We start from the raw sequence: 17,461 nt of genomic DNA, 5'->3' as shown, positions 1-17,461 counted from the left end.
CAGCAAGAGCAAGAGCACCGCTGTGCTTTATGGGGTTCAGAGTCAGAAGGCATTTCTCAGAGAAGAACCAGATCAGAAAGTTGCCGGTCCTGAGGTCTCGCGTCTGTGTCTTGGCCCGGCTAGCTCAGTCGGTAGAGCATGAGACTCTTAATCTCAGAGTCGTGGGTTGGAGCCCCACGCTGGGTGCTGTCTTCTTGAGGCATAGAAGCCCATCACCCTACGAGACGTGAACATGAAGAGTCCCGCCGTCAACAAAACATCAGCGTGACTCGTTCTGCCTTCTTGTGAGAGGCCGCATAGGACCTGTCTGCGTGCTGAATGCGCTGTGTTCTCCCATGCAGGTGGAACGTCTGTGCTGTCGTGCAGCTGACTTGAAAATGCCCTGTTGCTTGTTTTAGTGGCCAGGAGTGAAAAACTGAAGAGTGAGAAGTAAGCTGAGGGCACAACTACACTGGGAATGCTGGGAGGACATCGGTTAGGTCACAAAAGTCAGAAGCTAGCCAAAAGGGTCACAATGGGAAGTGGAGGGAAAGACAAAAAAAAAAAGAATCCCAAGCAGACGCCCCTGGAGTTCCCTGACCGGGAATTGAACCCCGGGCTGTGGCGATGAGAGCGCCAAATCCTGACCACTAGACCACCAGGGAACCCCCCACAACAGTGCTTTGCGCTCTGTCATACATAAATACTCACAAGTACCCCTTCAGGTCAGACCTGGCTAGGCATTTTGTCTTCACGGCACATTTCGCCAAAGTGCTCTGTAGCACTCTTATTCCTCACACACCGACCCAATGTGTGACGTTCCACAAAGTGTCTGTTTTCACTGTCTGAATAGTTCTACATTTGGCTTAGAATCCAAACAGCATGTGAGAAATAAAATTATGCAAAAGAAAAGACGCAACCAAGCGCCTTGATTTTGATATTCAATCTTCTCGACGTAGATGCTTCTTAGCGGTTTTCCGGTCTTGTGAATTCTTGGGCTACGAAAAGAACAGTTGCTCTTTGTGTTTCTAAATCTTCTGTGGAAGTTATTTGATAGTGGTGAAGTCAGTATCCAGGTGCTTGATTAAAGTCGTCTGAAGAAAGAACCAATGCTAGCCATTGGATATAACGACATTGCAAAAGAGGCCAGCTGCTGGTATTTCTCATTTGATTCAGTGAGAGGATGAGCCACTGACAATTGGCAGACTACATAAAATTTCCTTAGGTTAAGGAAAGAAATGTACGTCTGTTGTTTCCATAGTGTAGTGGTTATCACGTTCGCCTAACACGCGAAAGGTCCTCGGTTCGAAACCGAGTGGAAACATGGCAGCTTTAAGCTTTTGGCCCAAGTTTCAAAACCTACACACCACTGAAACCAAGAAACCAAGTTAGTGTCAGACACCGAGCCAATGCGTGACGTTCCACAAAGTGTGAGTTTTCGCTGTCTAACTCGTTCTACATTTGGCTCATAATTCAAGCAGCATGTGAGAAGTAAAATTATGCCAAAGAAAAGATGCAACCAAGCGGCTTGATTTTCATGTTCAACGATTACGACGTAGATGCCTCTTAGCGGTTGTCCGGAGCAGAGACCTTGCAAGGAGACAGCGAGAGCAAGAGCACAGCGCCTTGATTTTGATGTTCAATGATCACGACGTAGATGCCTCTTAGTGGTTGTCCGGAGCAGAGACTTTGCAAGGAGACAGAAAGAGCAAGAGCAACGCTGTGCTTTATGGGGTTCAGAGTCAGAAGGCATTTCTCAGAGAAGAACCAGATCAGAAATTTGCCGGTCCTGAGGTCTCGCGTCTGTGTCTTGGCCCGGCTAGCTCAGTCGGTAGAGCATGAGACTCTTAATCTCAGAGTCGTGGGTTGGAGCCCCACGCTGGGTGCTGTCCTCTTGAGGCATAGAAGCCCATCACCCTCCGAGACGTGAACATGAAGAGTCCCGCCGTCAACAAGAAATCAGCGTGACTCGTTCTGCCTTCTTGTGAGAGGCCGCATAGGACCTGTCTGCGTGCTGAATGCGCTGTGTTCTCCCATGCAGGTGGAACGTCTGTGCTGTCGTGCAGCTGACTTGAAAATGCCCTGTTGCTCGTTTTAGTGGACAGGAGTGAAAAACTGAAGAGTGAGAAGTAAGCTGAGGGCACAACTACACTGGGAATGCTGGGAGGACATCGGTTAGGTCACAAAAGTCAGAAGCTAGCCAAAAGGGTCACAATGGGAAGTGGAGGGAAAGACAAAAAAAAAAAAAAGAATCCCAAGCAGACGCCCCTGGAGTTCCCTGACCAGGAATTGAACCCGGGCCGTGGCGGTGAGAGCGCCAAATCCTGACCACTAGACCCCCCACAATAGTGCTTTGCGCTCTGTCATACAGAAATACTCACAAGTACCCCTTCAGGTCAGACCTGGCTAGGCATTTTGTCTTCACGGCACATTTCGCCAAAGTGCTCTGTAGCACTCTTATTCCTCACACACCGACCCAATGTGTGACGTTCCACAAAGTGTCTGTTTTCACTGTCTGAATAGTTCTACATTTGGCTCAGAATCCAAACAGCATGTGAGAAATAAAATTATGCAAAAGAAAAGACGCAACCAAGCGCCTTGATTTTGATATTCAATCTTCTCGACGTAGATGCTTCTTAGCGGTTTTCCGGTCTTGTGAATTCTTGGGCTACGAAAAGAGCAGTTGCTCTTTGTGTTTCTAAATCTTCTGTGGAAGTTATTTGATAGTGGTGAAGTCAGTTTCCAGGTGCTTGATTAAAGTCGTCTGAAGAAAGAACCAATGCTAGCCATTGGATATAACGGCATTGCAAAAGAGGCCAGCTGCTGGTATTTCTCATTTGATTCAGTGAGAGGATGAGCCACTGACAATTGGCAGACTACATAAAATTTCCTTAGGTTAAGGAAAGAAATGTACGTCTGTTGTTTCCATAGTGTAGTGGTTATCACGTTCGCCTAACACGCGAAAGGTCCTCGGTTCGAAACCGAGTGGAAACATGGCAGCTTTAAGCTTTTGGCCCAAGTTTCAAAACCTACACACCACTGAAACCAAGAAACCAAGTTAGTGTCAGACACCGAGCCAATGCGTGACGTTCCACAAAGTGTGAGTTTTCGCTGTCTAACTCGTTCTACATTTGGCTCATAATTCAAGCAGCATGTGAGAAGTAAAATTATGCCAAAGAAAAGATGCAACCAAGCGGCTTGATTTTCATGTTCAACGATTACGACGTAGATGCCTCTTAGCGGATGTCCGGAGCAGATACCTTGCAAGGAGACAGCGAGAGCAAGAGCACAGCGCCTTGATTTTGATGTTCAATGATCACGGCGTAGATGCCTCTTAGCAGTTGTCCGGAGCAGAGACTTTGCAAGGAGACAGCAAGAGCAAGAGCACCGCTGTGCTTTATGGGGTTCAGAGTCAGAAGGCATTTCTCAGAGAAGAACCAGATCAGAAAGTTGCCGGTCCTGAGGTCTCGTGTCTGTGTCTTGGCCTGGCTAGCTCAGTCGGTAGAGCATGAGACTCTTAATCTCAGAGTCGTGGGTTGGAGCCCCACGCTGGGTGCTGTCTTCTTGAGGCATAGAAGCCCATCACCCTACGAGACGTGAACATGAAGAGTCCCGCCGTCAACAAAACATCAGCGTGACTCGTTCTGCCTTCTTGTGAGAGGCCGCATAGGACCTGTCTGCGTGCTGAATGCGCTGTGTTCTCCCATGCAGGTGGAACGTCTGTGCTGTCGTGCAGCTGACTTGAAAATGCCCTGTTGCTCGTTTTAGTGGCCAGGAGTGAAAAACTGAAGAGTGAGAAGTAAGCTGAGGGCACAACTACACTGGGAATGCTGGGAGGACATTGGTTAGGTCACAAAAGTCAGAAGCTAGCCAAAAGGGTCACAATGGGAAGTGGAGGGAAAAAAAAAAAAAAAAAAAAAAAAGAATCCCAAGCAGATGCCCCTGGAGTTCCCTGACTGGGAATCGAACCCGGGCCGTGGTGGTGAGAGCGCCAAATCCTGACCACTAGACCACCAGGGACCCCCCCCAATAGTGCTTTGCGCTCTGTCATACAGAAATACTCACAAGTACCCCTTCAGGTCAGACCTGGCTAGGCATTTTGTCTTCACGGCACATTTCGCCAAAGTGCTCTGTAGCACTCTTATTCCTCACACACCGACCCTATGTGTGACGTTCCACAAAGTGTCTGTTTTCACTGTCTGAATAGTTCTACATTTGGCTCAGAATCCAAACAGCATGTGAGAAATAAAATTATGCAAAAGAAAAGACGCAACCAAGCGCCTTGATTTTGATATTCAATCTTCTCGACGTAGATGCTTCTTAGCGGTTTTCCAGTCTTGTGAATTCTTGGGCTACGAAAAGAGCAGTTGCTCTTTGTGTTTCTAAATCTTCTGTGGAAGTTATTTGATAGTGGTGAAGTCAGTTTCCAGGTGCTTGATTAAAGTCGTCTGAAGAAAGAACCAATGCTAGCCATTGGATATAACGGCATTGCAAAAGAGGCCAGCTGCTGGTATTTCTCATTTGATTCAGTGAGAGGATGAGCCACTGACAATTGGCAGACTACATAAAATTTCCTTAGGTTAAGGAAAGAAATGTACATCTGTTGTTTCCATAGTGTAGTGGTTATCACGTTCGCCTAACACGCGAAAGGTCCTCGGTTTGAAACCGAGTGGAAACATGGCAGCTTTAAGCTTTTGACCCAAGTTTCAAAACCTACACACCACTGAAACCAAGAAACCAAGTTAGTGTCAGACACCGAGCCAATGCGTGACGTTCCACAAAGTGTGAGTTTTCGCTGTCTAACTCGTTCTACATTTGGCTCATAATTCAACCAGCATGTGAGAAGTAAAATTATGCCAAAGAAAAGATGCAACCAAGCGGCTTGATTTTCATGTTCAACGATTACGACATAGATGCCTCTTAGCGGTTGTCCGGAGCAGACACCTTGCAAGGAGACAGCGAGAGCAAGAGCACAGCGCCTTGATTTTGATGTTCAATGATCACGACGTAGATGCCTCTTAGCGGTTGTCCGGAGCAGAGACTTTGCAAGGAGACAGCAAGAGCAAGAGCACCGCTGTGCTTTATGGGGTTCAGAGTCAGAAGGCATTTCTCAGAGAAGAACCAGATCAGAAAGTTGCCGGTCCTGAGGTCTCGCGTCTGTGTCTTGGCTAGCTCAGTCGGTAGAGCATGAGACTCTTAATCTCAGAGTCATGGGTTGGAGCCCCACGCTGGGTGCTGTCTTCTTGAGGCATAGAAGCCCATCACCCTCTGAGACGTGAACATGAAGAGTCCCGCCGTCAACAAAACATCAGCGTGACTCGTTCTGCCTTCTTGTGAGAGGCCGCATAGGACCTGTCTGCGTGCTGAATGCGCTGTGTTCTCCCATGCAGGTGGAACGTCTGTGCTGTCGTGCAGCTGACTTGAAAATGCCCTGTTGCTCGTTTTAGTGGCCAGGAGTGAAAAACTGAAGAGTGAGAAGTAAGCTGAGGGCACAACTACACTGGGAATGCTGGGAGGACATCGGTTAGGTCACAAAAGTCAGAAGCTAGCCAAAAGGGTCACAATGGGAAGTGGAGGGAAAAAAAAAAAAAAAAAGAATCCCAAGCAGATGCCCCTGGAGTTCCCTGACTGGGAATCGAACCCGGGCCGTGGTGGTGAGAGCGCCAAATCCTGACCACTAGACCACCAGGGACCCCCCCCAATAGTGCTTTGCGCTCTGTCATACAGAAATACTCACAAGTACCCCTTCAGGTCAGACCTGGCTAGGCATTTTGTCTTCACGGCACATTTCGCCAAAGTGCTCTGTAGCACTCTTATTCCTCACACACCGACCCTATGTGTGACGTTCCACAAAGTGTCTGTTTTCACTGTCTGAATAGTTCTACATTTGGCTCAGAATCCAAACAGCATGTGAGAAATAAAATTATGCAAAAGAAAAGACGCAACCAAGCGCCTTGATTTTGATATTCAATCTTCTCGACGTAGATGCTTCTTAGCGGTTTTCCAGTCTTGTGAATTCTTGGGCTACGAAAAGAGCAGTTGCTCTTTGTGTTTCTAAATCTTCTGTGGAAGTTATTTGATAGTGGTGAAGTCAGTTTCCAGGTGCTTGATTAAAGTCGTCTGAAGAAAGAACCAATGCTAGCCATTGGATATAACGGCATTGCAAAAGAGGCCAGCTGCTGGTATTTCTCATTTGATTCAGTGAGAGGATGAGCCACTGACAATTGGCAGACTACATAAAATTTCCTTAGGTTAAGGAAAGAAATGTACATCTGTTGTTTCCATAGTGTAGTGGTTATCACGTTCGCCTAACACGCGAAAGGTCCTCGGTTTGAAACCGAGTGGAAACATGGCAGCTTTAAGCTTTTGGCCCAAGTTTCAAAACCTACACACCACTGAAACCAAGAAACCAAGTTAGTGTCAGACACCGAGCCAATGCGTGACGTTCCACAAAGTGTGAGTTTTCGCTGTCTAACTCGTTCTACATTTGGCTCATAATTCAAGCAGCATGTGAGAAGTAAAATTATGCCAAAGAAAAGATGCAACCAAGCGGCTTGATTTTCATGTTCAACGATTACGACATAGATGCCTCTTAGCGGTTGTCCGGAGCAGACACCTTGCAAGGAGACAGCGAGAGCAAGAGCACAGCGCCTTGATTTTGATGTTCAATGATCACGACGTAGATGCCTCTTAGCGGTTGTCCGGAGCAGAGACTTTGCAAGGAGACAGCAAGAGCAAGAGCACCGCTGTGCTTTATGGGGTTCAGAGTCAGAAGGCATTTCTCAGAGAAGAACCAGATCAGAAAGTTGCCGGTCCTGAGGTCTCGCGTCTGTGTCTTGGCTAGCTCAGTCGGTAGAGCATGAGACTCTTAATCTCAGAGTCATGGGTTGGAGCCCCACGCTGGGTGCTGTCTTCTTGAGGCATAGAAGCCCATCACCCTCTGAGACGTGAACATGAAGAGTCCCGCCGTCAACAAAACATCAGCGTGACTCGTTCTGCCTTCTTGTGAGAGGCCGCATAGGACCTGTCTGCGTGCTGAATGCGCTGTGTTCTCCCATGCAGGTGGAACGTCTGTGCTGTCGTGCAGCTGACTTGAAAATGCCCTGTTGCTCGTTTTAGTGGCCAGGAGTGAAAAACTGAAGAGTGAGAAGTAAGCTGAGGGCACAACTACACTGGGAATGCTGGGAGGACATCGGTTAGGTCACAAAAGTCAGAAGCTAGCCAAAAGGGTCACAATGGGAAGTGGAGGGAAAAAAAGAAAAAAAAAAAAAAAAGAATCCCAAGCAGATGCCCCTGGAGTTCCCTGACCGGGAATTGAACCCGGGCCGTGGCGGTGAGAGCGCCAAATCCTGACCACTAGACCACCAGGGACCCCCCCACAATAGTGCTTTGCGCTCTGTCATACAGAAATACTCACAAGTACCCCTTCAGGTCAGACCTGGCTAGGCATTTTGTCTTCACGGCACATTTCGCCAAAGTGCTCTGTAGCACTCTTATTCCTCACACACCGACCCTATGTGTGACGTTCCACAAAGTGTCAGTTTTCGCTGTCTGAATAGTTCTACATTTGGCTCAGAATCCAAACAGCATGTGAGAAATAAAATTATGCAAAAGAAAAGACGCAACCAAGCGCCTTGATTTTGATATTCAATCTTCTCGACGTAGATGTTTCTTAGCGGTTTTCCGGTCTTGTGAATTCTTGGGCTACGAAAAGAGCAGTTGCTCTTTGTGTTTCTAAATCTTCTGTGGAAGTTATTTGATAGTGGTGAAGTCAGTTTCCAGGTGCTTGATTAAAGTCGTCTGAAGAAAGAACCAATGCTAGCCATTGGATATAACGGCATTGCAAAAGAGGCCAGCTGCTGGTATTTCTCATTTGATTCAGTGAGAGGATGAGCCACTGACAATTGGCAGACTACATAAAATTTCCTTAGGTTAAGGAAAAAAATGTACATCTGTTGTTTCCATAGTGTAGTGGTTATCACGTTCGCCTAACACGCGAAAGGTCCTCGGTTTGAAACTGAGTGGAAACATGGCAGCTTTAAGCTTTTGGCCCAAGTTTCAAAACCTACACACCACTGAAACCAAGAAACCAAGTTAGTGTCAGACACCGAGCCAATGCGTGACGTTCCACAAAGTGTGAGTTTTCGCTGTCTAACTCGTTCTACATTTGGCTCATAATTCAAGCAGCATGTGAGAAGTAAAATTATGCCAAAGAAAAGATGCAACCAAGCGGCTTGATTTTCATGTTCAACGATTACGACGTAGATGCCTCTTACCGGTTGTCCGGAGCAGACACCTTGCAAGGAGACAGCGAGAGCAAGAGCACAGCGCCTTGATTTTGATGTTCAATGATCACGACGTAGATGCCTCTTAGCGGTTGTCCGGAGCAGAGACTTTGCAAGGAGACAGCAAGAGCAAGAGCACCGCTGTGCTTTATGGGGTTCAGAGTCAGAAGGCATTTCTCAGAGAAGAACCAGATTAGAAAGTTGCCGGTCCTGAGGTCTCGCGTCTGTGTCTTGGCTAGCTCAGTTGGTAGAGCATGAGACTCTTAATCTCAGAGTTGTGGGTTGGAGCCCCACGCTGGGTGCTGTCTTCTTGAGGCATAGAAGCCCATCACCCTCCGAGACGTGAACATGAAGAGTCCCGCCATCAACAAAACATCAGCGTGACTCGTTCTGCCTTCTTGTGAGAGGCCGCATAGGACCTGTCTGCGTGCTGAATGCGCTGTGTTCTCCCATGCAGGTGGAACGTCTGTGCTGTCGTGCAGCTGACTTGAAAATGCCCTGTTGCTCGTTTTAGTGGCCAGGAGTGAAAAACTGAAGAGTGAGAAGTAAGCTGAGGGCACAACTACACTGGGAATGCTGGGAGGACATCGGATAGGTCACAAAAGTCAGAAGCTAGCCAAAAGGGTCACAATGGGAAGTGGAGGGAAAGAAAGAAAAAAAAAAAAAAAAGAATCCCAAGCAGACGCTCCTGGAGTTCCCTGACCGGGAATCGAACCCGGGCCGTGGCGGTGAGAGCGCCAAATCCTGACCACTAGACCACCAGGGACCCCCCCACAATAGTGCTTTGCGCTCTGTCATACAGAAATACTCACAAGTACCCCTTCAGGTCAGACCTGGCTAGGCATTTTGTCTTCACGGCACATTTCGCCAAAGTGCTCTGTAGCACTCTTATTCCTCACACACCGACCCTATGTGTGACGTTCCACAAAGTGTCTGTTTTCACTGTCTGAATAGTTCTACATTTGGCTCAGAATCCAAACAGCATGTGAGAAATAAAATTATGCAAAAGAAAAGACGCAACCAAGCGCCTTGATTTTGATATTCAATCTTCTCGACGTAGATGTTTCTTAGCGGTTTTCCGGTCTTGTGAATTCTTGGGCTACGAAAAGAGCAGTTGCTCTTTGTGTTTCTAAATCTTCTGTGGAAGTTATTTGATAGTGGTGAAGTCAGTTTCCAGGTGCTTGATTAAAGTCGTCTGAAGAAAGAACCAATGCTAGCCATTGGATATAACGGCATTGCAAAAGAGGCCAGCTGCTGGTATTTCTCATTTGATTCAGTGAGAGGATGAGCCACTGACAATTGGCAGACTACATAAAATTTCCTTAGGTTAAGGAAAAAAATGTACATCTGTTGTTTCCATAGTGTAGTGGTTATCACGTTCGCCTAACACGTGAAAGGTCCTCGGTTTGAAACTGAGTGGAAGCATGGCAGCTTTAAGCTTTTGGCCCAAGTTTCAAAACCTACACACCACTGAAACCAAGAAACCAAGTTAGTGTCAGACACCGAGCCAATGCGTGACGTTCCACAAAGTGTGAGTTTTCGCTGTCTAACTCGTTCTACATTTGGCTCATAATTCAAGCAGCATGTGAGAAGTAAAATTATGCCAAAGAAAAGATGCAACCAAGCGGCTTGATTTTCATGTTCAACGATTACGACGTAGATGCCTCTTAGCGGTTGTCCGGAGCAGACACCTTGCAAGGAGACAGCGAGAGCAAGAGCACAGCGCCTTAATTTTGATGTTCAATGATCACGACGTAGATGCCTCTTAGCGGTTGTCCGGAGCAGAGACTTTGCAAGGAGACAGCAAGAGCAAGAGCACCGCTGTGCTTTATGGGGTTCAGAGTCAGAAGGCATTTCTCAGAGAAGAACCAGATTAGAAAGTTGCCGGTCCTGAGGTCTCGCGTCTGTGTCTTGGCTAGCTCAGTTGGTAGAGCATGAGACTCTTAATCTCAGAGTTGTGGGTTGGAGCCCCACGCTGGGTGCTGTCTTCTTGAGGCATAGAAGCCCATCACCCTCCGAGACGTGAACATGAAGAGTCCCGCCGTCAACAAAACATCAGCGTGACTCGTTCTGCCTTCTTGTGAGAGGCCGCATAGGACCTGTCTGCGTGCTGAATGCGCTGTGTTCTCCCATGCAGGTGGAACGTCTGTGCTGTCGTGCAGCTGACTTGAAAATGCCCTGTTGCTCGTTTTAGTGGCCAGGAGTGAAAAACTGAAGAGTGAGAAGTAAGCTGAGGGCACAACTACACTGGGAATGCTGGGAGGACATCGGTTAGGTCACAAAAGTCAGAAGCTAGCCAAAAGGGTCACAATGGGAAGTGGAGGGAAAAAAAAAAAAAAAAAGAATCCCAAGCAGACGCCCCTGGAGTTCCCTGACCGGGAATTGAACCCGGGCCGTGGCAGCGCCAAATCCTGACCACTAGACCACCAGGGACCCCCCCACAATAGTGCTTTGCGCTCTGTCATACAGAAATACTCACAAGTACCCCTTCAGGTCAGACCTGGCTAGGCATTTTGTCTTCACGGCACATTTCGCCAAAGTGCTCTGTAGCACTCTTATTCCTCACACACCGACCCTATGTGTGACGTTCCACAAAGTGTCTGTTTTCACTGTCTGAATAGTTCTACATTTGGCTCAGAATCCAAACAGCATGTGAGAAATAAAATTATGCAAAAGAAAAGACGCAATCAAGCGCCTTGATTTTGATATTCAATCTTCTTGACGTAGATGTTTCTTAGCGGTTTTCCGGTCTTGTGAATTCTTGGGCTACGAAAAGAGCAGTTGCTCTTTGTGTTTCTAAATCTTCTGTGGAAGTTATTTGATAGTGGTGAAGTCAGTTTCCAGGTGCTTGATTAAAGTCGTCTGAAGAAAGAACCAATGCTAGCCATTGGATATAACGGCATTGCAAAAGAGGCCAGCTGCTGGTATTTCTCATTTGATTCAGTGAGAGGATGAGCCACTGACAATTGGCAGACTACATAAAATTTCCTTAGGTTAAGGAAAGAAATGTACATCTGTTGTTTCCATAGTGTAGTGGTTATCACGTTCGCCTAACACGCGAAAGGTCCTCGGTTTGAAACCGAGTGGAAACATGGCAGCTTTAAGCTTTTGGCCCAAGTTTCAAAACCTACACACCACTGAAACCAAGAAACCAAGTTAGTGTCAGACACCGAGCCAATGCGTGACGTTCCACAAAGTGTGAGTTTTCGCTGTCTAACTCGTTCTACATTTGGCTCATAATTCAACCAGCATGTGAGAAGTAAAATTATGCCAAAGAAAAGATGCAACCAAGCGGCTTGATTTTCCTGTTCAACGATTACGACGTAGATGCCTCTTAGCGGTTGTCCGGAGCAGACACCTTGCAAGGAGACAGCGAGAGCAAGAGCACAGCGCCTTGATTTTGATGTTCAATGATCACGACGTAGATGCCTCTTAGCGGTTGTCCGGAGCAGAGACTTTGCAAGGAGACAGCAAGAGCAAGAGCACCGCTGTGCTTTATGGGGTTCAGAGTCAGAAGGCATTTCTCAGAGAAGAACCAGATTAGAAAGTTGCCGGTCCTGAGGTCTCGCGTCTGTGTCTTGGCTAGCTCAGTTGGTAGAGCATGAGACTCTTAATCTCAGAGTTGTGGGTTGGAGCCCCACGCTGGGTGCTGTCTTCTTGAGGCATAGAAGCCCATCACCCTCCGAGACGTGAACATGAAGAGTCCCGCCGTCAACAAAACATCAGCGTGACTCGTTCTGCCTTCTTGTGAGAGGCCGCATAGGACCTGTCTGCGTGCTGAATGCGCTGTGTTCTCCCATGCAGGTGGAACGTCTGTGCTGTCGTGCAGCTGACTTGAAAATGCCCTGTTGCTCGTTTTAGTGGCCAGGAGTGAAAAACTGAAGAGTGAGAAGTAAGCTGAGGGCACAACTACACTGGGAATGCTGGGAGGACATCGGTTAGGTCACAAAAGTCAGAAGCTAGCCAAAAGGGTCACAATGGGAAGTGGAGGGAAAGAAAGAAAAAAAAAAAAAAAGAATCCCAAGCAGACGCCCCTGGAGTTCCCTGACCGGGAATCGAACCCGGGCCGTGGCGGTGAGAGCGCCAAATCCTGACCACTAGACCACCAGGGACCCCCCCACAATAGTGCTTTGCGCTCTGTCATACAGAAATACTCACAAGTACCCCTTCAGGTCAGACCTGGCTAGGCATTTTGTCTTCACGGCACATTTCGCCAAAGTGCTCTGTAGCACTCTTATTCCTCACACACCGACCCTATGTGTGACGTTCCACAAAGTGTCTGTTTTCACTGTCTGAATAGTTCTACATTTGGCTCAGAATCCAAACAGCATGTGAGAAATAAAATTATGCAAAAGAAAAGACGCAACCAAGCGCCTTGATTTTGATATTCAATCTTCTCGACGTAGATGTTTCTTAGCGGTTTTCCGGTCTTGTGAATTCTTGGGCTACGAAAAGAGCAGTTGCTCTTTGTGTTTCTAAATCTTCTGTGGAAGTTATTTGATAGTGGTGAAGTCAGTTTCCAGGTGCTTGATTAAAGTCGTCTGAAGAAAGAACCAATGCTAGCCATTGGATATAACGGCATTGCAAAAGAGGCCAGCTGCTGGTATTTCTCATTTGATTCAGTGAGAGGATGAGCCACTGACAATTGGCAGACTACATAAAATTTCCTTAGGTTAAGGAAAGAAATGTACATCTGTTGTTTCCATAGTGTAGTGGTTATCACGTTCGCCTAACACGCGAAAGGTCCTCGGTTTGAAACCGAGTGGAAACATGGCAGCTTTAAGCTTTTGGCCCAAGTTTCAAAACCTACACACCACTGAAACCAAGAAACCAAGTTAGTGTCAGACACCGAGCCAATGCGTGACGTTCCACAAAGTGTGAGTTTTCGCTGTCTAACTCGTTCTACATTTGGCTCATAATTCAACCAGCATGTGAGAAGTAAAATTATGCCAAAGAAAAGATGCAACCAAGCGGCTTGATTTTCCTGTTCAACGATTACGACGTAGATGCCTCTTAGCGGTTGTCCGGAGCAGACACCTTGCAAGGAGACAGCGAGAGCAAGAGCACAGCGCCTTGATTTTGATGTTCAATGATCACGACGTAGATGCCTCTTAGCGGTTGTCCGGAGCAGAGACTTTGCAAGGAGACAGCAAGAGCAAGAGCACCGCTGTGCTTTATGGGGTTCAGAGTCAGAAGGCATTTCTCAGAGAAGAACCAGATTAGAAAGTTGCCGGTCCTGAGGTCTCGCGTCTGTGTCTTGGCTAGCTCAGTTGGTAGAGCATGAGACTCTTAATCTCAGAGTTGTGGGTTGGAGCCCCACGCTGGGTGCTGTCTTCTTGAGGCATAGAAGCCCATCACCCTCCGAGACGTGAACATGAAGAGTCCCGCCGTCAACAAAACATCAGCGTGACTCGTTCTGCCTTCTTGTGAGAGGCCGCATAGGACCTGTCTGCGTGCTGAATGCGCTGTGTTCTCCCATGCAGGTGGAACGTCTGTGCTGTCGTGCAGCTGACTTGAAAATGCCCTGTTGCTCGTTTTAGTGGCCAGGAGTGAAAAACTGAAGAGTGAGAAGTAAGCTGAGGGCACAACTACACTGGGAATGCTGGGAGGACATCGGTTAGGTCACAAAAGTCAGAAGCTAGCCAAAAGGGTCACAATGGGAAGTGGAGGGAAAAAAAGAAAAAAAAAAAAAAAAGAATCCCAAGCAGACGCCCCTGGAGTTCCCTGACCGGGAATTGAACCCGGGCCGTGGCGGTGAGAGCGCCAAATCCTGACCACTAGACCACCAGGGACCCCCCCACAATAGTGCTTTGCGCTCTGTCATACAGAAATACTCACAAGTACCCCTTCAGGTCAGACCTGGCTAGGCATTTTGTCTTCACGGCACATTTCGCCAAAGTGCTCTGTAGCACTCTTATTCCTCACACACCGACCCTATGTGTGACGTTCCACAAAGTGTCAGTTTTCGCTGTCTGAATAGTTCTACATTTGGCTCAGAATCCAAACAGCATGTGAGAAATAAAATTATGCAAAAGAAAAGACGCAACCAAGCGCCTTGATTTTGATATTCAATCTTCTCGACGTAGATGTTTCTTAGCGGTTTTCCGGTCTTGTGAATTCTTGGGCTACGAAAAGAGCAGTTGCTCTTTGTGTTTCTAAATCTTCTGTGGAAGTTATTTGATAGTGGTGAAGTCAGTTTCCAGGTGCTTGATTAAAGTCGTCTGAAGAAAGAACCAATGCTAGCCATTGGATATAACGGCATTGCAAAAGAGGCCAGCTGCTGGTATTTCTCATTTGATTCAGTGAGAGGATGAGCCACTGACAATTGGCAGACTACATAAAATTTCCTTAGGTTAAGGAAAAAAATGTACATCTGTTGTTTCCATAGTGTAGTGGTTATCACGTTCGCCTAACACGCGAAAGGTCCTCGGTTTGAAACTGAGTGGAAACATGGCAGCTTTAAGCTTTTGGCCCAAGTTTCAAAACCTACACACCACTGAAACCAAGAAACCAAGTTAGTGTCAGACACCGAGCCAATGCGTGACGTTCCACAAAGTGTGAGTTTTCGCTGTCTAACTCGTTCTACATTTGGCTCATAATTCAAGCAGCATGTGAGAAGTAAAATTATGCCAAAGAAAAGATGCAACCAAGCGGCTTGATTTTCATGTTCAACGATTACGACGTAGATGCCTCTTACCGGTTGTCCGGAGCAGACACCTTGCAAGGAGACAGCGAGAGCAAGAGCACAGCGCCTTGATTTTGATGTTCAATGATCACGACGTAGATGCCTCTTAGCGGTTGTCCGGAGCAGAGACTTTGCAAGGAGACAGCAAGAGCAAGAGCACCGCTGTGCTTTATGGGGTTCAGAGTCAGAAGGCATTTCTCAGAGAAGAACCAGATCAGAAAGTTGCCGGTCCTGAGGTCTCGCGTCTGTGTCTTGGCTAGCTCAGTCGGTAGAGCATGAGACTCTTAATCTCAGAGTCGTGGGTTGGAGCCCCACGCTGGGTGCTGTCTTCTTGAGGCATAGAAGCCCATCACCCTCCGAGACGTGAACATGAAGAGTCCCGCCGTCAACAAAACATCAGCGTGACTCGTTCTGCCTTCTTGTGAGAGGCCGCATAGGACCTGTCTGCGTGCTGAATGCGCTGTGTTCTCCCATGCAGGTGGAACGTCTGTGCTGTCGTGCAGCTGACTTGAAAATGCCCTGTTGCTCGTTTTAGTGGCCAGGAGTGAAAAACTGAAGAGTGAGAAGTAAGCTGAGGGCACAACTACACTGGGAATGCTGGGAGGACATCGGTTAGGTCACAAAAGTCAGAAGCTAGCCAAAAGGGTCACAATGGGAAGTGGAGGGAAAGACAAAAAAAAAAAAAAAAGAATCCCAATCAGACGCCCCTGGAGTTCCCTGACCGGGAATTGAACCTGGGCTGTGGCGGTGAGAGCGCCAAATCCTGACCACTAGACCACCAGGGACCCCCCCCACAATAGTGCTTTGCGCTCTGTCATACAGAAATACTCACAAGTACCCCTTCAGGTCAGACCTGGCTAGGCATTTTGTCTTCACGGCCCATTTCGCCAAAGTGCTCTGTAGCACTCTTATTCCTCACACACCGACCCAATGTGTGACGTTCCACAAAGTGTCTGTTTTCACTGTCTGAATAGTTCTACATTTGGCTCAGAATCCAAACAGCATGTGAGAAATAAAATTATGCAAAAGAACAGACGCAACCAAGCGCCTTGATTTTGATATTCAATCTTCTCGACGTAGATGCTTCTTAGCGGTTTTCCGGTCTTGTGAATTCTTGGGCTACGAAAAGAGCAGTTGCTCTTTGTGTTTCTAAATCTTCTGTGGAAGTTATTTGATAGTGGTGAAGTCAGTTTCCAGGTGCTTGATTAAAGTCGTCTGAAGAAAGAACCAATGCTAGCCATTGGATATAACGGCATTGCAAAAGAGGCCAGCTGCTGGTATTTCTCATTTGATTCAGTGAGAGGATGAGCCACTGACAATTGGCAGACTACATAAAATTTCCTTAGGTTAAGGAAAGAAATGTACGTCTGTTGTTTCCATAGTGTAGTGGTTATCACGTTCGCCTAACATGCGAAAGGTCCTCGGTTTGAAGCCGAGTGGAAACATGGCAGCTTTAAGCTTTTGGCCCAAGTTTCAAAACCTACACACCACTGAAACCAAGAAACCAAGTTAGTGTCAGACACCGAGCCAATGCGTGACGTTCCACAAAGTGTGAGTTTTCGCTGTCTAACTCGTTCTACATTTGGCTCATAATTCAAGCAGCATGTGAGAAGTAAAATTATGCCAAAGAAAAGATGCAACCAAGCGGCTTGATTTTCATGTTCAACGATTACGACGTAGATGCCTCTTAGCGGTTGTCCGGAGCAGAGACCTTGCAAGGAGACAGCGAGAGCAAGAGCACAGCGCCTTGATTTTGATGTTCAATGATCACGACATAGATGCCTCTTAGCGGTTGTCCGGAGCAGAGACTTTGCAAGGAGACAGCAAGAGCAAGAGCACCGCTGTGCTTTATGGGGTTCAGAGTCAGAAGGCATTTCTCAGAGAAGAACCAGATCAGAAAGTTGCCGGTCCTGAGGTCTCGCGTCTGTGTCTTGGCCCGGCTAGCTCAGTCGGTAGAGCATGAGACTCTTAATCTCAGAGTCGTGGGTTGGAGCCCCATGCTGGGTGCTGTCTTCTTGAGGCATAGAAGCCCATCACCCTCCGAGACGTGAACATGAAGAGTCCCGCCGTCAACAAAACATCAGCGTGACTCGTTCTGCCTTCTTGTGAGAGGCCGCATAGGACCTGTCTGCGTGCTGAATGCGCTGTGTTCTCCCATGCAGGTGGAACGTCTGTGCTGTCGTGCAGCTGACTTGAAAATGCCCTGTTGCTCGTTTTAGTGGCCAGGAGTGAAAAACTGAAGAGTGAGAAGTAAGCTGAGGGCACAACTACACTGGGAATGCTGGGAGGACATCGGTTAGGTCACAAAAGTCAGAAGCTAGCCAAAAGGGTCACAATGGGAAGTGGAGGGAAAAAAAGAAAAAAAAAGAAAAACAATTCCAAGCAGATGCCCCTGGAGTTCCCTGACCAGGAATTGAACCCGGGCCGTGGCGGTGAGAGCGCCAAATCCTGACCCCCCCACAATAGTGCTTTGCGCTCTGTCATACAGAAATACTCACAAGTACCCCTTCAG

At 47.5% G+C, this 17,461-nt stretch overlaps 14 non-coding genes across 14 annotated transcripts; 10 read left to right on the top strand and 4 right to left on the bottom strand.

The window, feature by feature from the left end:
* The first annotated feature begins 1,230 nt into the window (after positions 1–1,230).
* On the top strand, positions 1,231–1,303 carry trnav-aac (transfer RNA valine (anticodon AAC)). Its single transcript has one exon. It is a non-coding gene; the product is annotated as a tRNA-Val (tRNA).
* A 1,597-nt stretch (positions 1,304–2,900) lies between these two features.
* On the top strand, positions 2,901–2,973 carry trnav-aac (transfer RNA valine (anticodon AAC)). Its single transcript has one exon. It is a non-coding gene; the product is annotated as a tRNA-Val (tRNA).
* A 1,611-nt stretch (positions 2,974–4,584) lies between these two features.
* Positions 4,585–4,657, top strand: trnav-aac (transfer RNA valine (anticodon AAC)). Its single transcript has one exon. It is a non-coding gene; the product is annotated as a tRNA-Val (tRNA).
* A 1,599-nt stretch (positions 4,658–6,256) lies between these two features.
* On the top strand, positions 6,257–6,329 carry trnav-aac (transfer RNA valine (anticodon AAC)). Its single transcript has one exon. It is a non-coding gene; the product is annotated as a tRNA-Val (tRNA).
* Positions 6,330–7,278: 949 nt separating this feature from the next.
* Positions 7,279–7,350, bottom strand: trnae-cuc (transfer RNA glutamic acid (anticodon CUC)). Its single transcript has one exon. It is a non-coding gene; the product is annotated as a tRNA-Glu (tRNA).
* Positions 7,351–7,936: 586 nt separating this feature from the next.
* trnav-aac (transfer RNA valine (anticodon AAC)) lies at positions 7,937–8,009 on the top strand. Its single transcript has one exon. It is a non-coding gene; the product is annotated as a tRNA-Val (tRNA).
* Positions 8,010–8,958: 949 nt separating this feature from the next.
* Positions 8,959–9,030, bottom strand: trnae-cuc (transfer RNA glutamic acid (anticodon CUC)). The gene has a single exon. It is a non-coding gene; the product is annotated as a tRNA-Glu (tRNA).
* Positions 9,031–9,616: 586 nt separating this feature from the next.
* On the top strand, positions 9,617–9,689 carry trnav-aac (transfer RNA valine (anticodon AAC)). Its single transcript has one exon. It is a non-coding gene; the product is annotated as a tRNA-Val (tRNA).
* Positions 9,690–11,283: 1,594 nt separating this feature from the next.
* On the top strand, positions 11,284–11,356 carry trnav-aac (transfer RNA valine (anticodon AAC)). Its single transcript has one exon. It is a non-coding gene; the product is annotated as a tRNA-Val (tRNA).
* A 948-nt stretch (positions 11,357–12,304) lies between these two features.
* On the bottom strand, positions 12,305–12,376 carry trnae-cuc (transfer RNA glutamic acid (anticodon CUC)). The gene has a single exon. It is a non-coding gene; the product is annotated as a tRNA-Glu (tRNA).
* A 586-nt stretch (positions 12,377–12,962) lies between these two features.
* Positions 12,963–13,035, top strand: trnav-aac (transfer RNA valine (anticodon AAC)). Its single transcript has one exon. It is a non-coding gene; the product is annotated as a tRNA-Val (tRNA).
* Positions 13,036–13,984: 949 nt separating this feature from the next.
* trnae-cuc (transfer RNA glutamic acid (anticodon CUC)) lies at positions 13,985–14,056 on the bottom strand. The gene has a single exon. It is a non-coding gene; the product is annotated as a tRNA-Glu (tRNA).
* Positions 14,057–14,642: 586 nt separating this feature from the next.
* trnav-aac (transfer RNA valine (anticodon AAC)) lies at positions 14,643–14,715 on the top strand. Its single transcript has one exon. It is a non-coding gene; the product is annotated as a tRNA-Val (tRNA).
* A 1,606-nt stretch (positions 14,716–16,321) lies between these two features.
* trnav-aac (transfer RNA valine (anticodon AAC)) lies at positions 16,322–16,394 on the top strand. Its single transcript has one exon. It is a non-coding gene; the product is annotated as a tRNA-Val (tRNA).
* The last annotated feature ends 1,067 nt before the right edge of the window (positions 16,395–17,461 follow it).

The sequence above is a fragment of the Brienomyrus brachyistius genome, chromosome 5 (genome assembly GCF_023856365.1).
Source record: "Brienomyrus brachyistius isolate T26 chromosome 5, BBRACH_0.4, whole genome shotgun sequence".
In the NCBI taxonomy this organism is placed as follows: Eukaryota; Metazoa; Chordata; class Actinopteri; order Osteoglossiformes; family Mormyridae; genus Brienomyrus; species Brienomyrus brachyistius.
Note: the sequence above shows the minus strand (reverse complement) of the source record. Positions and strands in the feature narration are given on the sequence as shown.